Here is a 19,743-nt window from a genome sequence, read left to right as displayed (position 1 = left end):
ACAATAATACTGGTGCACCCAAAAAGCAATTTAGCCACCATTGAGTGTTTCCATCTCTTTCACGCAGGCGGGTTCCTTGCTAAAGCACAGGGTGGAGTGCACTGAAGAGCACGACATGTTTTTGGCAGGCGGGTAAGGGAACATCCAAACGCCGTCACCAGCCACACACACGGGACGGGTCCTTGGCCCGTTGCGGCCGCTGCGGTGCTGCTGACTCCCGCCATAGCTGCAGGTCGGTCACGCACTTTCTTGCTTTAGTTTAAGTAAACCTAGCACGCTTTAAGTAAAATCTGTTGCTCGGTGTGCCTTTCCTAGGCTGGTGGAATTGTTCTAGTGTCTGTTCTGAGTTCAGCACTTCTGTAGCCTGTAAATTCCCTTAGATTTTTTAATGCTAAATGAAAAAGTTGTTCCTTTCGATGGAGAACGTGTGTGTTCCTGTGTCAGAGCTCCTCCTGAAGTTCTGTTCAGAGGCCCCTCAGCAGTTTTACAGTCGGCTGAAAAAATTATATGGAAGATGCTCAGAAAGAACTGACAATAATAGTTGGGAAAGGCCGTTTGTAAAGTGCTCTGTAACCGTCAGAGATCGCTGTCAGCTTTAGGAAGATTGACGTTACAAGGTTTCGACTGGCTTGTCTTGGAAGGGGAAATTGGTTCTAATTTCATGCATAGGAGCAGGGTGCGTTTAAGGAAAAGCCATTATGAAAAGAGAAGTCTTGCTTTATATTAGACTTGCCGTTGCTGACGTGTCCCGCTGTACATCTGCTGCTCCTCCGTGGCTGAGAGGAACCCACAGTGGGGGCAGTTTGCGTCTGAGAGAAGGGGAGAGTCAGGGTGAAGTCACCGCCACAGGAGCATGATCTGCAGCGGAGTCACCGCAGGAACTGTGGCGGCTTTGGGCAAAATATTTGGCTTTGCCTGTAGAAATTCCCAATATTGGCCATCTGGGAAGAAGTTGAGGCCAGTGTTAGTGCTGGGGTGCGGTGGTGGTGGCGCCTGTAGCTGCGGCCTGGCACAGGTCAGGGATCCGGGCCTGCTCTGAGCGCGGTCGGGGCGCTTCTGTCACCGTCCTTCTCAGCTGTGATATTTTCACTGAAAATGTCATAATAATTGACAGGCATTTTCCTGCTGGGCACACTTAGTCCCATTGCTGTTGTCCGTCCACAGATCAACCCAGAGCACTGCTCTGTCTCCCCTTGGTTTACTCTACACTGTGAGGAGGTTTGGGGATTAACTCGACGTTGTTTTTTCTCACCGCAGCACCATCGTTGCTGCGTGACTCCTTTCCCAGCCGCCTCTCCCCAGGAGGGCCCGCGAGGCCTTTCCAGCCGCTGTGATTCCCAGGTACTGCCCATTCCTTTTGCCTGTAAGTGATAGCTGGAGAAACAGAAACGCTCAACTAAGCCAGGAAAGTTTCAGGATTGGATGTACTTTCTCGTCTTATATTTAATCATGATTTATGTCCTATAATAATGAAGCTATTCTGCTTTTTGCTTCAGCTGTTTTAATCTTTAAATGAGAAGCTGGTGGCACCAGTTGTCAGTCGGGTTCCATCCCGGGCAGGCGGGATGAGGAAGGTCAGAAACAGGCTTGTTTTAGGAGGCAGGTAAATAGCTTTAAAAATGCCATCTGCTCGGAAATGTATTCATAAGGCTTCCTTTCATGCTGGCACTGAATCTGGGTCAGTGCTTTTCAGAGAATACTCCATTTGACTCAAAAGAACTTCCAAATTGCGTATTTCCCACTAAACAATCAGCCTCTGAAAAAGCTTTCTGTGGGGAAGAGCGCCAGGCCTGTCTGTGCAAACGGGTCATTTTTACAGTTTGCTTGGAAAATGAGCATAAACCAGCCCAATGGAGAATTTTCTGCCCCTTGTATATGAGAATGTAAATGTTAATTCTTCCCGTGTTCCATTACTCGTTGCTTTGCAAGGCTCAGTGCTATGCCTGCAAACACCTGCGACTCCAGAACACATTTAATGTTATTTTATTAATGAATAAATGTAATTAACCAAAATTGCCCAATAAATAGGATTATATTTTAATACTCTTATAAAATTATATCTGATATTACTGTACTGGACCTGCTATTCGCACAAGCGTATTCCTTTACACGCTGCCCACTGCGCTTTCAGGAAGATGAGCATTCCCTCCAAGGTGTTATGGTCCATAGGCAGGAGAGTTAATAAGATTTCGTGTGATTTGGTTTTTGTTGTAATAAAATCCACGTTTTTATAAAAGAAATAATTACATTTAGTAGCGAAACATGAATAAAAAGGTGAAAAACCGTTGCCCATGAAGTTCAGCACGGACAAGTTTTTGAAAGGTTGGAGCCCGACTGTGTTTTGGTTTGGAAGCTCAGTCAGCGACAGCCGGGACAGACCCTTTTCTCCTGGCACTTTTTGTCTCCAGATGATCCCTGCTCATCTCACTGAACATGTTTTATTTATGAAGCGTTAATTAGGTTCTCTTTCTAATGCAATTCAAATATGCCGACAAATAGGGCATATTAATGGGAATATTGGGTGTCACAGTGCAAGAATTACGGAATTAGTATCCGTGCATTTTTGTCAGTAATAACCCCATTCGCATGCATCTCTCAGCCTGATGAAAAGAATACCTTGCTGTTCATTTGGATGGTAAACTGTCGAAATTGTTGCATTATTTTTGATATGAAATGGATAATAAATTTGAGTAAAGTTGAAAACGTTTTTAAAATGGTTTCTCCATAATTCCCAACATATTAAAAGGGTGGTATTTTCCTGAACATTTCAAGTCATTTTCAAGATCCCAGCATGCCCTTGCAAGTTACAGAAAAGCCCATATAAATCACAGTTAAAGTAGCATCACTTTTTCAGAACTAGTAGCATTATGATAATGCCTCTGCTGAAAAACAACAGCAGAAAACTAAAGCAAATAGAATTGAATCGCTTCTCATAAAGGCTGTAAACGTAGGCTTTCCCCACTCCCATGTACAAAGGAGAGCTTGTTCTCGGCTCTCTTGTCCTCAGCCGGTGATTCCATGTGTGTGCAGAGCACTGAAGTCCTGGTACTGCTAAGTCACCTCCGTGGTAGGTGGTGATGATACTTCTGTTCTTCCTGCTTCTGGTTTGTAAACGCTGATGGATATAGGTTTATTTGTCTGGTGCTGGGAACGCTTTGGGGAATTATGTCCACAGTGGGTTTCAGGATCCGTGGTGTCTGTGCTGAGCTGCACAGCTGTATAGTGAGGATTGGTTGGATTTCACCCCCAGCCTTCTTTTCCCTAGAACCCGTGTGTAGTTGTTATCCATAGGTCTGGATTCAGCCCGCTTCGCTCTACGTACCTAGTTAAGCGCCTAAATTTAAACTTGGGATCTTTTTTATGTTGAGTGGAAAGCAAGAAAGGGACAGAATAGAAGACAAGGTATTAGGATAAATGCTTTCCAACCTCTGAAGTCATGTAGGATTAATTTTAGCCCTTTATTGGAGGGTTTTCATGGTTTAAGACGTTGTCAGCAGTGCTGGAGCAGAGGGGAATTCACCTTCCCTCGGCAAGCCCGTGTGCTGCTCCGGGTCACCTTCTTGTCCTTGTCACCTGCCGAAGGACCGAGGTGAAGCACTGGACTTCTTGCAGGATAAGGACAATGTTGTTTGCTGCACAGCAACAAAAATTCCTGATAGATACATTTCCCGTTTGTAGATTTCAGAGTGGTGGTTCTGTGTTGTATTAGATGGGAATGATCTAAAATATTTAAAAGCAGCAGTTTGCAAGGAAGGCTAATTGCTAAACGTTGAATTTTAACGTTTTCTTTCTGCATTTTCAAGTGGTTTGGAGAGATTAAAAATTCATGAAGTGGAACCAAACCAAGTGCAAACGTGGTGTGAGATATTGCTCGGAGTAGCGGAGCTCGGGGAAGGCCGCGTTGCTAACACAGCTGCCTGCACTCCCTGGGATCCTAATGCGTCTTGGATGATGTGATTGAGTTTTATTAGTTACTTACAGAAGCAACATCTCATTCAGATCAGTAGGCTGAGACTAATCTCCAGTGTGACGGGAACAACAGCAATCAGGGCTCGCATTCGCCTTTGTGCCCCAAGTAATGACGCTGCAGGATGCTGGTCCCAAAATCCTGGGTGTTTTGGAAACTGTGACAGATGTGCAGAAATTCAGTGCATGCAACTACTGTTAGAACTAGGTAGTGAGCTGATATCCAGACAACCAGCTGATCTCTCGAAGCTGGCTTAGATGACTGCAAATCTTGTCTTAATTTGCCTCATTTTCTATTTTTATTGTATTAATTCAGAACTATTTTCTTACAGAGATTTCTTTGCAGAAAGAAGTTTAGAAATCCATCCATCTTGCCAAAAATTTATTTGGGAACATTTTTTAAAGAGCAGGTTGTTAAACCTCAGCCGTGCGAGGGTCCCAGGAACTGTCCACTGTTCTCTTTCATTAAAAGGTGTCTGGGAACGGGACTTCTGACACCTCCCCTCTCATCCGGGTCGTTTCGTTTGCTTTTTCAAGAGAAGTGTAAAAGGAATCCCGGATGCTGCTTTCTCGCTCAGCCCGTATCATTCAGTGCATGCCAAATTAATGATTCCATTAAAGACCTGGTTTAGCCAGGCTGTCCCCACTACTCCTTAATAACCACTGAAATTGGCCTGGTGTGCTTTTAAAGGCAACTAATTAACTCGTGATTTTTTAAATTGTTATTATTTTAAAATTATTATTATATTTGGGATAAGATAGTGGCAAATCATACTAGACATGGAGGGAGGAGCAAAATGCCTGAGATCTCTGAAGAGGTTCTTATAGATTAATAAATGGGACTTTTCCTTTGGAATCCAGGTCTCATCCTGCCTGCGGTATAGTTTGTCTTCTTTTTAATATAAGAAAATGAGACACAGAGTAATTCTGTGTGTGATGCAGCAGCTCTCGCCGCTATGGTTTGGACTCACTGCATATTTTATATTCAGGTGTAGGCAACATACTCCCAAGAAAAATAATTGGATCCTTAAAAATGTGAGTATGTAAAAAGTACAGAGTAAATGCCTTTACTTTCTGGCAGAAACTCTGGACAGTACAGTGCTTGGTCCAAGGCCGTTTTCATCCATTATCTTTTTGCGCTTAAAGGAGCATTTTTCTAAGTGCTTTTCCCCTCTGAACGCTGATAGTTCCAGCATAAGGACGAGTCTGATGTTCTTTTTGTTTGCTTCACCTCGTGGTCTTAAATGCGGGACAGGACAGTGACCTTCCTGAGGCAAAGCAAGTTCAGGATGAAACTTGTTAGGAGTAAACAAGGAGTTTACGAGGAATGGAAAAAGGCGTTAATTCCAAGTACTAGATCTTGGAGTTCAGGAAGTTTAGGGGTAAAAGATAATTGCAAAGGCCAAATCGCGTTGGATCTAGCAAAGGAAAAGAGAAGAAGTGCTGTGAGAGTCCATAGTCAGTGGGTGAGAGGAGCGTGGTGGCAGAGGCGAGGCTGTGACCCCGCTCAGCTCTGAGCAGAGCTCGCTGAGCGCTGTCAGTGCCGTTGCCGTGGGCAGGAGTGGTGTGTGGGGACGGAGCGGTGCTGGTCAGGAGTGGCGTGTGGGGACGGAGCAGTGCTGGTCAGGAGTGGCGTGTGGGGACGGAGCGGTGCTGGGCAGGAGTGGCGTGTGGGGACGGAGCGGTGCTGGGCAGGAATGGCGTGTGGGGATGGAGCGGTGCTGGGCAGGAGTGGCGTGTGGGGACGGAGCGGTGCTGGGCAGGAGTGGCGTGTGGGGACGGAGCGGTGCTGGGCAGGAGTGGCGTGTGGGGACGGAGCGGTGCTGGGCAGGAGTGGCGTGTGGGGACGGAGCGGTGCTGGGCAGGAGTGGTGTGTGGGGATGGAGCGGTGCTGGGCAGGAGTGGCATGTGGGGACAGAGCGGTGCTGGGCAGGAGTGGCGTGTGGGGACGGAGCGGTGCTGGACAGGAGTGGCGTGTGGGGATGGAGCGGTGCTGGGCAGGAGGGGCGTGTGGGGACGGTGCTGGAGAGCACTGTCTGCCCTGCCTGCTGTCAGTTAATTGTAGGGGACCTGGCCAGAACTCGTGCCATCCATGTGAGGAATAACGCAGCATCCCAAGGCAGGGGTGGTTTGCCCAGTTGCTACCAGTACCAGCCCGGGTAGAGGAGGGAGTTCAGCAGCTCCAGTGCAAACGGCGGTGCTTTGGAGCGTGAGGGTGGAGGGTGCCTCTGCAGCCTGGTACAAGGGACACTGGGACTCCTGCTCAGTCCATCCTGTGCCGTCAGCACGTCTGCTAGTGCCGGAGCACCGATCCCATCGCTTTCCTTCCCAGGCTCTCCGGGCTCTTGCTGAGGCCCATCTCGCTTTAACCTCAGCTTTACAAGATAAAATCTCTCTGATATGCAGTTAACTTCCACATGGATTGAATCTTTGCTAAACCCAGCATAGCAGCTATTAGAATGTCAAATTACATTGCCTGCTACTGAATATTAACTGTACTATTGCTTGTAGTGCACAGCAGTGATGTGTCACAGCTGCTCCAGTACAATCAGCTCTAACTTCTAATGTTTTTTTTTCTTTAATGCCACATTCCTGTGTAACTCAGAAGTTACAGAAATAAGCATTACGAATCAGTTTTAAAAACACTATTTGGTAGCATGTTCTTACTACTGTTTTATTAGTCTGCATATTTAAGGGGGATTAAATGTGTGATTACTGTGTGATTTTATGTCAGAATATTTATTTCAGTTTGACTTTCCTGGTACAAGAATGCAGGATGGTGCTAATGGCAATGAATTACCATTTTTGTTTCATTGTGAAGATCTGCATATGAATCACAAATGATGCCTTCTGCTCCCACTGTTTCTGTAGAAATAGTAGTTGATGAGGAGCATGAATATGATAAATAGTTTCCTAAGCAAATGTCTGAATTACTTTGATAAAGCAGTCTATTCTATAAATTCCTAATGGGCAGATTCCCTGCTGGTGGAGTGCATTGTACTGGAATATAAATTGCCAACAGGAATTTAGTTGATGTACAACAGTGATCTTCATACATAACGTTCTCCATGGCTCTGCGCCGTGTACCTGGGGAGGGCTGCGGGACGGCATCGTGGAGCAGACACATCTCCCGAGCGTCAGCGACGTTCTCCCCGGCCCTCGCCCCTCTGTCGCCTGCCAGCGCGCTTGTGCTGCTCGGTGACGGTTATGGGCACGAGAGCCGCGTTTGTAAACACTGCGTGGAACTGGAAATGCGCATCTGTGCTCCCTGTGCTCTGCTGCTGGGGGGAAGGGCCCTGTGGGGAGTGGGGAGTGCTGCGAGTTTAGGAGCGAACACAGGGCTTGAGAGTGAGTTTGCCAGAGCCGGGTCTGTGTGCTGAGCCTGGCGTTGGCCCGCGTCCGCATCCCTGGCCGTGACTAACGCCGCTGGGACCCTGCAGAGCTCGTTATGCTGAGAACTCGCTGTCCTCTGAGCTATCCCTGCCAAAATTCAGAGGTAGAGCTGTAATTGTTCAGCATTTCGGCTGCTTCTTGACACCACAAGACTTCCGTGTTGACAGATACATGCATATGGCCCAAAGGAGGTTTATGTTAATTACTGTTCTGTGATCATTGGCACTTCACAAGGGCGGTGAATATAAAGCAAGCGATTGTCTTTATGTTAAAAGGTTGAAAACTTTAACCAGGATTTGTTCATCTCCAGGACATAATGTAATATGGATTTACTTACCCAGCTGAACGCAGCAGAGCTCGTTGGCTTAAGTCATGACTTGAGCTCCCTGAAAACATTGCATCAAGCTCATGATGCAGTTATGACTAAATCCTAAAGCAGCTCTTTACTAGTTATGGTTAAACTGACTTATTGACTAGTTCATTATTTTGGAGTGTGCTATATCATTCAGCTCATTAGTTCTTACCGAGCACATATGAGCCTTTGAAATGCTCTTTATTATCTCTAATCAAAGCTAAGCTGTTGGGGTGGAGTGAGGTTTTTGTGGAAAGGGAGCAGTATTTTGCTAGTTCACCTGAGTGTATTTCGGGTACATTCTGAGGTGGTTTTTACATTTCTTTGGTCTTGATGCAGTAGTTTCACATGAGAAGAGACTTTTTCTTTAGCAGGATGGTGAATGTGTGAAACCAGTGCAGTTTTGGGGCGCCCCTGCCATGCGCCATTCGTACCCTTGGAGCGAAGCCGGGCTGAGCACGCGCCGGTGTGACAAGTGCTGCACAAACGAGCCCGTGAACTTACATCTGCCTTGACCGGTTTAAATATTTACCTTGAACATCTCTCGCAGATTGTGTAAGGGGGCTTTTGTTTTCTATTTGCAGAAGCTACAAGGTGCAGTACCCTTTGTAGAGCTCTCAGCACGGATGAGTGTGCATTGCCCTAACAGCCATCAGGGCTGGGGGATGGCAGCATGGGCTAAGTGTGCATCGCCACGTTCACTCCTCTGCTGCCTCTTCAGATACATTTCTAGGTCTTTTTTTTTCCTGCTAACCTTAAAAGTTGCCATTAGTTATCTTTTTCATTATGTAAATCATCTGTTCATACTTGAAAGTTAATGACTGATGAATCATGTTAAACCACTTCAGCGCCGTGCGCTGGGAGCTCTGGCCAGGAGGAAGGGACACGCTGCATTGCTGGGGAAGGGGAGCTGTCTGGCACCCCAGAGCCAGGGCTAAGAGATGGAAGTGAGAGAAGAGTCTTAAATAGATTACTTGGGCTCCGACGTTTCCTTTCCAGTCTCCTTATTTGAACTCTGAGCTCACCTGAAAGCCATCAGGGGCTGTAAGAACGTGGTGAGAAGAACCTAAAATAAAGTCTGTACATCCAGCCAGCAGGTCTGACAGTAGCCTCATTTTCCAGGACCAACACTCTGGCAGTACCTGTGCATGTCGTTCTGGGCAAAAAAGTTCCAAGTGATTAAAAGTAATAACATCACCCCCTAAAAATATCAAGTCCTGTCTCCACAGAAGAGAATCAGGGCATCATGGACTGGTGGAGCTGCACTCACTTGGCACACTCACTTGGACTCGCCAGCTGGGGCTTGGAGCTGGTGGCCGCCTCCTTCATCTCTCGGGTTAATAATCGTGAGCTAAAGAAAGTTCCAGATTTGCATTCATTTTCCTATACATAACAATGAAGTTAAATTTAGTCCCGCTTTAAAAAAAAGATAGAAAATACCACATAAGCCTACAAATCAGGCTGGTTTTGAAGCTCAGTAAACACAGAGGAAGCCGCATTTTAATCAGAATGCAGAACTGCATCCTGATCACATCTCGGCACATGTATATTTCATAAGTGCATTTTCTGCAAAGCAAATACCGTCGAAGGGATCGCTGGCACACCGGATCTGATCTGCTTCGCTTCTTCACCCCAAACCAGACCGTCACTGCAGATATTATAATCACATTGTGATGTGATCCATATTTTTAAATTTAAGTGGAAAATAGAGATGAGATCCTGAGGAGAGACAGTGTGTGTTTGTTTGTGTTTGAGGTCTGATGCTCATGACTTAACGGCCAGCTGGATTTTTGAGAGAACAACCACTTCCTAGCCATGAAGCTGGGCCCTCTCAGGTTACTGCAGCCGGCTCGGTTCCCGGTGCAGTTGGCTCTGTTGAGTTCGTTCTGATCCAGTTGTCATTTTCCAGAGTAAGTTATTTTTTCAATTCCATTTCTTTTCCCCGGCATGTTTGACAATGTTTCTTTGTGTTCAGAGGGAAGCACTGTACACTGGTCTTGGTGTCCTGAAACTTGCAGTTACAGGTTCAATTACCTTGGAACAACATTTCACTCTAAATTAGCTACCGGAGACAAGAAGATTCCTCTTTCCCAGCCACTCAGTAGAACTTGCTGAGTGGACCACAAAACAGTGAAAACAGTAGGAATCGTGCATTTATTGACTCTTTCCTATATTAGTTTAGTGGTTTCTAATAAGAGGCTGATAAATTGATCAACGTTCTGTATACTATGGAGTTTGAAATAGTATGTGACGCATTAATTCCGCTTGAAATGGGGCAAATCAAATACCTTCTGTAATTGGATTGACACAAGGCCAAATCCCAGCCTGTATCGGACTAGAGAAGACCTTGGTTTCCTACCAAGCTACCAGAAGGAGCTTTGTCTGCTGCTTTTATTGCAGAATACCTGACTTTGCATTTTGACTCCAACAAATTAATTGCCTTAATACGATTCTGCCACTTTCTCTGAAAAAGAAAAGAAACAAGAAAAGAAAAGAAGACATCCATGGAGCAAGTTGTTGAGCTGGGAAGCCGTGAGTTACCCGGGGCTGGTGTGGGGCGGAGTGTGGGAAATCCAGGCAGCTTTGCTCCCATTTGGAAGATGATCTAGAGCTTTCTCAATGTCCTAAGTCTCACTAGGCTGTATTACAATAAATGCCAAAAGCAAAAAGATTCTGACCGGTACACCCAAGTGGACCCAGAAGCTATAGCAATGAACTTGTTTTCCTTGTGGTAATGCAGTTGTGCATTCCTTTGCTCTTGTCTCGTGTTGCTCTCTGGCCAAGGTTCTTGTTCTCTTTGTTATGTGAATGGATTTGTCCAAAACTTCCTTTACGAACTTCGGCTTTACCAGCGTTCTTTCCCTGGAGGTAACGTGCTGCTTCATTCTTAAAACTGAGACGTCACCCGCTGCTGCGTGAAGGAAGAAGGTTCAGAAGCTGCAGAACAACGTCGGGAACCCGAGATCCGCCGCGCTCATCCTGGAAGGTCCGTGGTCACTGCGGCTTCTTTGTGCGTCTGCTGGACGCCTCACCCGGCTCCTGCTCCGGCGGCGACTGGGGATGGTGGTGCCGTTCCTCTCCGCTGCCCGCAGTGGTTTTCCTCCAAAGGATTCCCAGTTGTCACCCACACTCTGGCAGGTTTTTTCCTCTTTAGACACTTTGTGGATGAAAAAGTATTTTTAGTTTGATCAGAAGTGGGAGGCTCTAAATTGCAGCTGATGTTGTTGCTTCACGTGCCTTTGATTGTTTGGTGAGTTCTTTTTTGTGAGAAAGGTAAATTCATGAGGGGCAAATGCTCTTTAATCACGGTCAACAGGAATTCACCACAAAATCAAAGGAACGTGAAGCAAGAACAGCTCTCGGGGTTCACGGCTCTTGGGGTTCACTGCACGTGGGGTTCATGGCTCTTGGGGTTCACTGCACGTGGGGTTCACGGCTCTTGGGGTTCACGGCTCTTGGGGTTCACTGCACGTGGGGTTCACTGCACGTGGGGTTCACGGCTCTTGGGGTTCACGGCTCTTGGGGTTCATGGCTCTCGGGGTTCACAGCTCTTGGGGCTCGTGCACTCGGTTTCCCAGCCCTTGGGGTTCCCCCCACGACACAGCTGGGCTCTCCACTTGTTCTGGGCTTTTAAGAACAACTCCTGTGATTTTCTTTCAAGTTCTGCATTACAGCATTGTCATTAAATAAGGCTACAAGAATTGTCTTGAGTTAGACGAATGATGCGTTCACGTCCTTTTGCCAATTTGGCATCGTAAGAACTCTCTAAATCAGAGAAATGTCTGAGTAAGCTTCAGATCTGAAGTCATCATGCTCTGCAATAAGCTTGCATTTTTCTGGTTTTATGCTCTTAATAATGCTTTTATGAAACCTGACTATCTGGAATATTCTTCTTGTTTATCAACATTAGAAAATCATCTTTACTAATACAGTTCTTATACCTTTTCTTGCAGTTTCTTTAAGCAGGTGTGAAGATCAGGAAACAACTGTTTCCTTTGTGTGGAATGGTTCATTTTTGGTATGTTGTCATAGAGCTCCATTTCATCAGCAGGAGAGAACTCTGTTCCTCCTCCCCAATACACGTGTGAGTCTCAACCTTGCGATCTGTACGGAAATTAGTAGCCTTGGTTATTGAAAAAGAAGAATGCAGTAGGGACGGCAGCGTGGGCCCTGGATCTGGCGCTGCACAATAAGGCTACAAATCATGTTATCCAATTTTTCTTTCTAGAATTGCATGCGGTGCACGATGTTGAATTGTAGCGTGTTTGAATTATCGTCAGGTTGCTCAGTGCCATGAAATAAACCCTGTGAATCGGAGTGTGGAAAATGCGGAAGAGAAGATGAACAGAATACAGAGAGGCAGAGAAAGAACAGAAAAGGTGGAAGGGTAAAAAGTAACAGGAAACAGCAAAAAACAAAGGAAAATAACTAGATATGTGGGAAGATGAAACGGAGGAGTGAGACCAAGAGTCGTTCAGGAGTGAGGAATGGAAAATCTCTGAGAAACCACTGTAAAAAGATCAAGGTAAGGACGTGGGGGGACAGAAGTCTGCTAGTGTGCAACACTGAGAATAGGAGTTTTCTTCTTCTTCCCGTTTCCTCTTATCTTCCCGATCTTCTAAAGGTTCCTCTTACTATGTTACGTCTTCCGTTTCTTTTTCTCTGTCCTTGTACAGTGTTTTCTGCGAGCACCCAGGGCCGTGTTTGACCAAGACAGCGGTTGGCAGCGGCTTTTTCACTGCACGCTGAGCTGGGAAACAGCTGATTCTTAAACCTCTTTATTGCAGTTCAAACACAGTTTATATTCATAACGAACAGAAGGAGCTGGCGCTGTCTGCCGGGCAAATCCTGAAGGAACTGAATCCTTTTCACTGGCAAAAGTATTAATGCATATTTTACTCCTTATGTTGCAAACTTTCACTGTGAACAGAAAAGGTTTTAACTGGAGATGCCTATAAGGGGCATTGCTGGTGCCTGGGGGGGGCAGCAGACAGAGCCCGCGGGGTCCTGGGGCCAGCGTGGCCTCTGCTGCGCCTCCGTGAAACACCATTCACATTATAACTTCATTAGGAAACGGATGACGAGCCTGACCTCGAGTCAGTCCTTATCTTCATTACAGTGGGTTTCTTCCTGTTACAGTCCAAAAATCCCCGTTGTGTGCTTGCCGAAGGCTCACGTGATGGCAGTGAGAGTCATTTGTGCTCCTCATTAGACCTGGACGTGTTGGGACACAGACAACTGAATTGGAGGGGTTTTTAATATTCCTTCAGAATCATTTTAGCAAACCAGAAGTAACAAAATGTGTACGAGAAGATCAAACTGCTGTCAATATATAAGAGCAGGCTTTAAGCAATTTCTTGCATACCGCTGACCCTCAGATTGGGATATTTATAATACATCAACCAAACCTCAACATTTAAATCTTAATTGACTGGAAATCAGTCTGTGGGATACTGTGTGGCCCAAGGGACTTTTTAGATTGATATATCTGTGTATTAAATTCCATGTATTTGAAGGAGCATTTTCCCAGGTTGCCTTACAGTCAGTATTATGCCTTTATCTTGAATTATTATTATTTTTCCCCTGTCATTACTGTTTCTAAATATTTGTTCTGATCTAATTCACAGGCTTTTGGTAAATGATTTCACCAAATAATAGTTTATGTAAAATAACTTTAAAAAAATCTTAGCCTGCATTTAGCATTGGAGTGTGAGGATAGTGCTGTGCTGAATCTCTGGTGGAGTGGGCTCTGCTGTGTGTTTGTGGACAAGGAGAAAAGACGCACTGATTTCTTTCATCTCAAGACCGTGAGTTACCGCACAAAGTAGGCGAAGTGCTCCAGAGCCAGCGGCTACACAGCCCTGGGAACGTGACTGCTGGGAGCTTATTCCCCTCTGCTGGACCTTCGGTGGTGCCAAATAAGCGCCTCTTGGAGCAGAATAATAGTCTTTCTGCCTACAGACTGGAAACATCTGTGATCAACATTACCCTTCTTTCTAAGCAAAACGTAGTAGTCAAATAGTTAAAAATGGTAGATTTACAGGTCGGTGTTCAATCAGTAAGGACAGCAAACACCCAGTGGTGAGGAGCAAAGCGTCATTCCCTTCCTGGCGTGAGTGGTGGTCGATGCTTTTCTGGTATTTGCAGAGCCCAAGCACTTGGGTCCATCTTCCAGTCAACACGGGGCCGCACTGGGTACTGAGCTCCCGTGGCGGAGCAGATGTTCTCCTCTCCCATCTGGAGATCACGTGCAGGAACCTGCGCGTTTTGTGTCAGGTATGAAAGGGAGCAGCAGAATTTTAGGTATGTACGTAATATATACATTCCAGAAACAACCTGAACTCCAGACATCTGCCATAAATAGGGATGTTGGTCTGGGAGTTCATGATGTGAATCAGAGAATGAGTAAACAAGGCATGAAAAACACTTTAAAAAGAAATGGACAGTTCTCCAGAGATGAGATTTGACATCTGAAAACTCTTGATGATCGTTTAAACAAGGGATCAAATGAGAGACTATAACAGCTTAGGTCGCTGAATGTGTAACAAATCCTGTTTCAGTAAGATCAGGTAATGTAAGTGTTATGGCATGATTGAGTGAAAATCGGTCTTGTGAGTCGAGATGGTTCAAGGGTCTTTTAGGTTGGAAGTGATGCTGATAGCACTGATAATACAGGTGGTCACACTGTTGTCTGCCGGTGCTGGGTATGGCCAAGCAGGGGTGCTGGTGGACAGACTGACTGCCCTCAGAGTAAAACACCCTTTTCTTCTTGAAGAAAGAATGGGAACACGGAGACCTATTGACTAACTCTGTTAGTTTGCATCCAGAATTGGAAAAAACAATCAATTCAGATTGTTTTAACTGTTCGTTTTGTGCCGTCTCAGGTCATTGGTTTTCATAAGTGCACTTTTCTCTCGCCACGTGTCAGAAGAGTTTTCACCAAGCAGCTCGTCCCGTTGGGAGGATGGAGGACGCAGCATGACAGGTTGATTAAAGAGAATAGAGTAGTTCCTATGGGGGTTGTTGTTGAAATACAATCCAAGTCCTTTAGGTTTTGTTAATGCAAGTGAAAATGTCACCCTGTTAGATGAGTGTGCATGTGCTTCCAGGGGCAGGGCAGGCGGTGGGCGAGCAGCTCCTGGCCCGGAGGAGGCTCAGCTCCCGGGTTTGCTCAGTTTGTGAGAACATTCCGAATGTCCACCCCATAATGCACAATCTGAGGAGCCACACTGCCTGTGCAAGGCTTCTGGCACCTGTTCTGCATCTCCTGGGCTGCCTCCCTTTGCTTGTCTTCCAGCTGCCTTCCCTCCCTAAGGACAGTGACAGGAGCGCTGCTGCAGCCGCTCCTGCTCCAAGCACTGACCTGCTTGTTTGGTGGGATTCACGCTGTGTCTGCTGGAGATGCCTGGTGACACCTGGTGATGCCTGCTGACACCTGCGGACACCTGGTGATGCCTGGTGACACCTGTGGACACCTGGTGATGCCTAGTAATGCCTACTGACACCTGCGGACACCTGGTGATGCCTGGTGACACTTGCTGACGCCTGGTGACACCCGGCCAGCCCGCAGGCCAGCAGGCTCCACAGTGTCCTGCCTTTGCAGCATTGACTCGTCTTTTTGTTACCCGTCAGAGCCTTTAAAGTCCCTTGTCATTCCTGGGTTCTGCCTTTAGGCTTGCAGAAAGCTGGCTGAATAAAGGGCACGAGCCCAGATCCATCCTTGGCCAGTGTTGTATTAATTTGCTGTAATCTTCTTTGAAATTTTTTCGAGGTTCTTGAAGATTTGATTTTTTCCCCTCTTGTGAAATGCAATAAAAAAGTCTGTTCCAAGACTGACACAGAGAATATCAGCCATCTCCCAAGAGAGATGGATGTTTGCGGTAACTCTGGTGTTATTTTTCAGCTCCCATATTTACGCTTAACTTTGTCTGACTTAAATAACTAGTGGAGTTTCTGGCTGAATCCAGACTCTTAGAAAACTTGGAGGTTCAGTAACCATCGCGTATAGGGGAAAGAGTTCTGAATGACATTCCATTTTCATTCGGTCTGTTCGCAGAGGGCAGTCCTGAAGTGCCTCAATATCTCCGAATTGGTTGTCTTGTCCTTTTCTAGCTGTTATTTTTCTCTGGAGCTCATCCTGTAGCTAGAACAGCCTCACAACTGGCGAGCACTTGGCAAAAAATAAGAGTTTGTTCTGAAAACTGAGTAATGAGGAATGTATTAGAGGAACCAGTGTGTTTGTTTTGCTTCTTGTCGGTGTAACACAGGCTGTTGAGCTACCAGATCAGCCCTTAATGATGTGAAAAATGTCCTTAGTGAGAACCACTAGGTCCCTGTTGCGTAAACGCTCACAAATGGCACTGAACTGACTGGAGGGGGAAGCGGGTTTTGGAAGGAATGTATGTTTTTTCTTAAATAATGCATTATCTTAAGCTCAGCTAGTAAACATTTGTTGTCAGCGCCCATCTTAGTTTGCTTTGTTTGTGTGAATATCTGAGGTGATGGCAAACATCAGATTATACTGCGTGCTTTTAAAGGGAAGGTCTACTGTGTGACCTGAATTTTGAGCTGATAGTTACAGGTAGAGGCACTCAGGCAATTCCCAGCGTCTCCACACCAAACTGGTTTTGCTGCTGCTCTGGGGCCGCATCAGCCCACCGGGGGAATATTGAAATTGGCGGGAGCTTTGATAGGCTTAGGGGAGTATTCCTGAGGAGTGAAAAGAACCCAGGATTGCTTTGGGATTTAACCGTTTGTCTGTTGGCAAAGGTTTTGTGGACCGTACAGGGGAGGAATGCTGGTGTCCACGGCCTGGAATGTTAACGCTGTGCGGAGATGCTGGAGCTGGGAACAGCTGGAGCTGGGGACAACTGGAGCTGGGAACAGCAGGAGCTGGTGAACAGCTGGAGCCGGGAAGAGCTGGAGCCGGGGAACAGCTGAATCTGGGAACAGCTGGAGCTGGAACAGCTGGAGCTGGGGGAACAGCAGGAGCCAGGAGAAGCTGGAGCTGGAACAGCTGGAGCTGGAACAGCTGGAGCTGGGAGCAGCAGCTGGAGGTGAGTAGCACCAGTCCGGGCAGAGCACAAACCAGCGCAGCGCCATTGGGCACCGTGGCTCCACACACCTGCTGTCTTATCAGCATTTACAGCCAAAATCCAATTAGTGGAAGGTGGCATTCATTTAGAAGGATCTGAAAATAGCAAATATTATCATCTGCAGTGAATATTTTCTCTCTCACGCACGTACCACCGGGTGGGAGTCAGTCGGGAAGTCCAGGTGATTCCTGCGTAGTCTGCAGCATTCCTGCCTTGCACGCTTCAGATTTGCTGAAAACACCGTCCTTTTGATGAGCACATACTTCAATTAAACCTTTCCATTAAAACAACTTAAATTCTTCCATAAGAGGAAATATTTCATTTTGTATTCCAGTATCATCTTTTACTACCTGTTTCACTCTTTCCAATGCAAACTCAGTCATGCTGTACATCGGCAAGGCCAGCAGACCTTCTTACTGTCACTCAGAATTAATTAGGAGCCCTTTCTTTGTTTCGTGCTCTGAAAACACTTCACAAACACATACACATCTGGTTACTCTTTGGGGAAGAAGTTAGAGGATGTGGTTGTGATATAAAGTGTGATTATCAGGGACACCAGCACCCAGCTATGGCAGAAAGCAGCGGCTGGACCTGGCACGTGAATTCGCAGCCCATATGACATCCTTTTAAATTTATTAACGCTGTGGGAAAGAAAATGGAGGTTTGGGTGGGGTTGTTGGTTGGTTGGTTGAGTGGTTTGTTGGGTTGTTTGTGTTTGTGGTGGTGGTGTTTTTTCCAGCAGTCCTATAGAATCCACCAGATTTGCCTTATATCCTCTGTTTCTTTTACAGTGTCAGTTGTAGGTTTTTTCAGTTTTACTTCAGACTCTTTTTTTTTTCCCCCAGTTTTTCCAGACCTTTCCAAAGCTTCGAGTCACACCCGAAGTCTCCTAAGGAAGCCCCGGGAACACCTCGGTACCCTGAGCCGCCTCCTGGAGCGGGTGAGCTCCAGCTGTTCCTGCAGCTGGGATCTCCAGCTGTTCCTGCAGCTGGGCTCTCCTGCTGCCCCGCTGCACGTTGCTGCTGCTCTGCTGGCACCTGTGTCCCAGGTTTGTCCATATTCTTCGGCTGTCATTTATGATAGCATTTATATTGGTGGTTTCAGGGTAAAGCAACACTTGAAATATAGGTTTTCTTGAATAGTAGTATCTTTTCAGGAAACAGATCAGTGCCAGAAAGGTGTTAGTTAACACCTTAGTTAACCAGCAAATGCAAGTTCTTTGTGCTCTGGAGGCAGAGCGTGGTTCCAGAGCTTTCAGTCTTCACTCATTAAAACTCGGTTTCGTCGTGGCTCCTGGGGCTGAGATTCCTGCTCTGCTCGTCAGCTTTGCTTGGAGGTCAGTGCGAGAGAAGGTGCTGAGGAAGTACCGATGGAAGGAGAACCGAAGGGCTAAGACAGCCGGCGGTAGAGCTCGAGACGGTGCAGCAGGCACTGAAACGTGCACCTGGCATTACAAATTACTCTTGTGGTCATTAATTTAATTACTATTGGCGAAAGTTCTACATGTACAGCTGATTTTCCTGCTGCTTCCAGACGGGGTCATAGCCGGGTCACTCAGAGGCATATGCCTTCTTCCTTTCTTCCCTCCCTGCCTTCAGAAAGGGATCATTATTTCTTCCCAGCTGTTTGGATTCTCCAGTTAACTCTCTCAGTGCCGTTTTCCCCAGCATGGTGTTCCTGCTGCCCAGCTCCCGCTACATTGCTCAACCTTTGCTTTTTCTCCTATATGCTACATACATTTTGCAGTGTCTAAAATAACAGTGACTATCGAGCACAATGTTACGTTTACTGGATTTGTTCTGAGACTGGGTATGTGCTAGTACAGCTGCATTACAGGTGTTCTACTGCTAGCAGAGCTGTGCAGCAAAATTAAAAGTGTTCCTATCATGCTGTTCCATGAATTGTGTTCGTAGCCTGCCGTGCTGTCTGTTGGAAAGCAAACAGTGACGGGAGGTGGACTGGAACTGCTTCCCCACCGGCTGTCCGGCTGCTCCGAGCAATGCCCTGAGCCAGCGCCTGCTCGATGGAAGGGACATTTTGAAGTGTGTTGTCCCAAGAGAACATCGTCCTCTCCGTGCTTGCTGGAGCGGAGCTGCTCTCCACTTCGGTGCCTGCAGATCTTGCTGCCGTCTCTGTCTTGCCATCCACCAGAGAAACAGCGCCTTCCTGATGGACTGTCCCTTTCTCCTTGTGTGCACTGAAACAGCGCCTTCCTGATGGACTGTCCCTTTCTCTCCTGGTGTACATTGAAACAGCGCCTTCCTGATGGACTGTCCCTTTCTCTCCTGGTGTACACTGCGTACTTAAAACCTCTTGCCTTTCAGCTTTGCCATTTTGGAATTATTATTTTATAGTTGTTTGTTTTTCTTGTATGTGGTCCCACTTTGGACATTCCTGAGGAACAGCACATAACCATCGCTGGCAGTGTGTGTACAGCACAACCCAGACGGATCCATTCTCATCTCTCAGCCATCTTGTTTATTGCCAAACTCACTCAGGTGCAGGCGCTGTTTTGGTTTTTCATTTGCACACAGTTTATAGACTTCTGACAGTCTTGGGGAACAACACACACCGTGATTACACCTGACCCAGTGCACGCTTGGGGCTTGCTCGCCTTTAGCTGCAGTTGTCTTTTACTAATCCTGTAGTTCTCCAGAAATGTTCAGTTCATTGCGGTCTCAGTCTATGGTTTGTATTCACAGAACAGAAGCAGACCCTGAAGTTGGGAGCTCTGCAGTGGGCGCTGCTCAGTCACAGAATCCCAGGGTGCCAGGGGCTGGAGGGCCCTGGAAAGCTCATCCAGTGCAATCCCCCCATGGAGCAGGAACACCCAGATGAGGTTACACAGGAAGGTGTCCAGGCGGGTTGGAATGTCTGCACAGAAGGAGACTCCACAACCCCCCAGGGCAGCCTGTTCCAGGCTCTGCCACCCTCACC

The 19,743-nt window shown here is 46.7% G+C and overlaps 1 protein-coding gene across 10 annotated transcripts in view; it reads left to right on the top strand.

Annotated features, from left to right (window-relative positions):
• Window positions 1–19,743, top strand: part of GPR149 (G protein-coupled receptor 149) — an 85,340-nt gene that overhangs the window by 44,322 nt on the left and 21,275 nt on the right. For 8 of the 10 annotated variants that reach the window (XR_010474563.1, XR_010474562.1, XR_010474556.1 and 5 more), the window contains 2 exons: window positions 16,481–16,767; window positions 17,652–17,854. The gene's annotated coding sequence lies outside the window, so the exon portion shown is untranslated. Of the gene's footprint in view, window positions 1–67; window positions 233–11,194; window positions 12,237–16,480; window positions 16,768–17,651; window positions 17,855–19,743 lie in introns of those variants that run through there. The other 2 variants (XR_010474559.1, XR_010474561.1) reach the window with 2 other exon arrangements.

Source organism: Columba livia, chromosome 9 (assembly GCF_036013475.1).
Source record: "Columba livia isolate bColLiv1 breed racing homer chromosome 9, bColLiv1.pat.W.v2, whole genome shotgun sequence".
Lineage (NCBI taxonomy): Eukaryota > Metazoa > Chordata > Aves > Columbiformes > Columbidae > Columba > Columba livia.
Note: the sequence above shows the minus strand (reverse complement) of the source record. Positions and strands in the feature narration are given on the sequence as shown.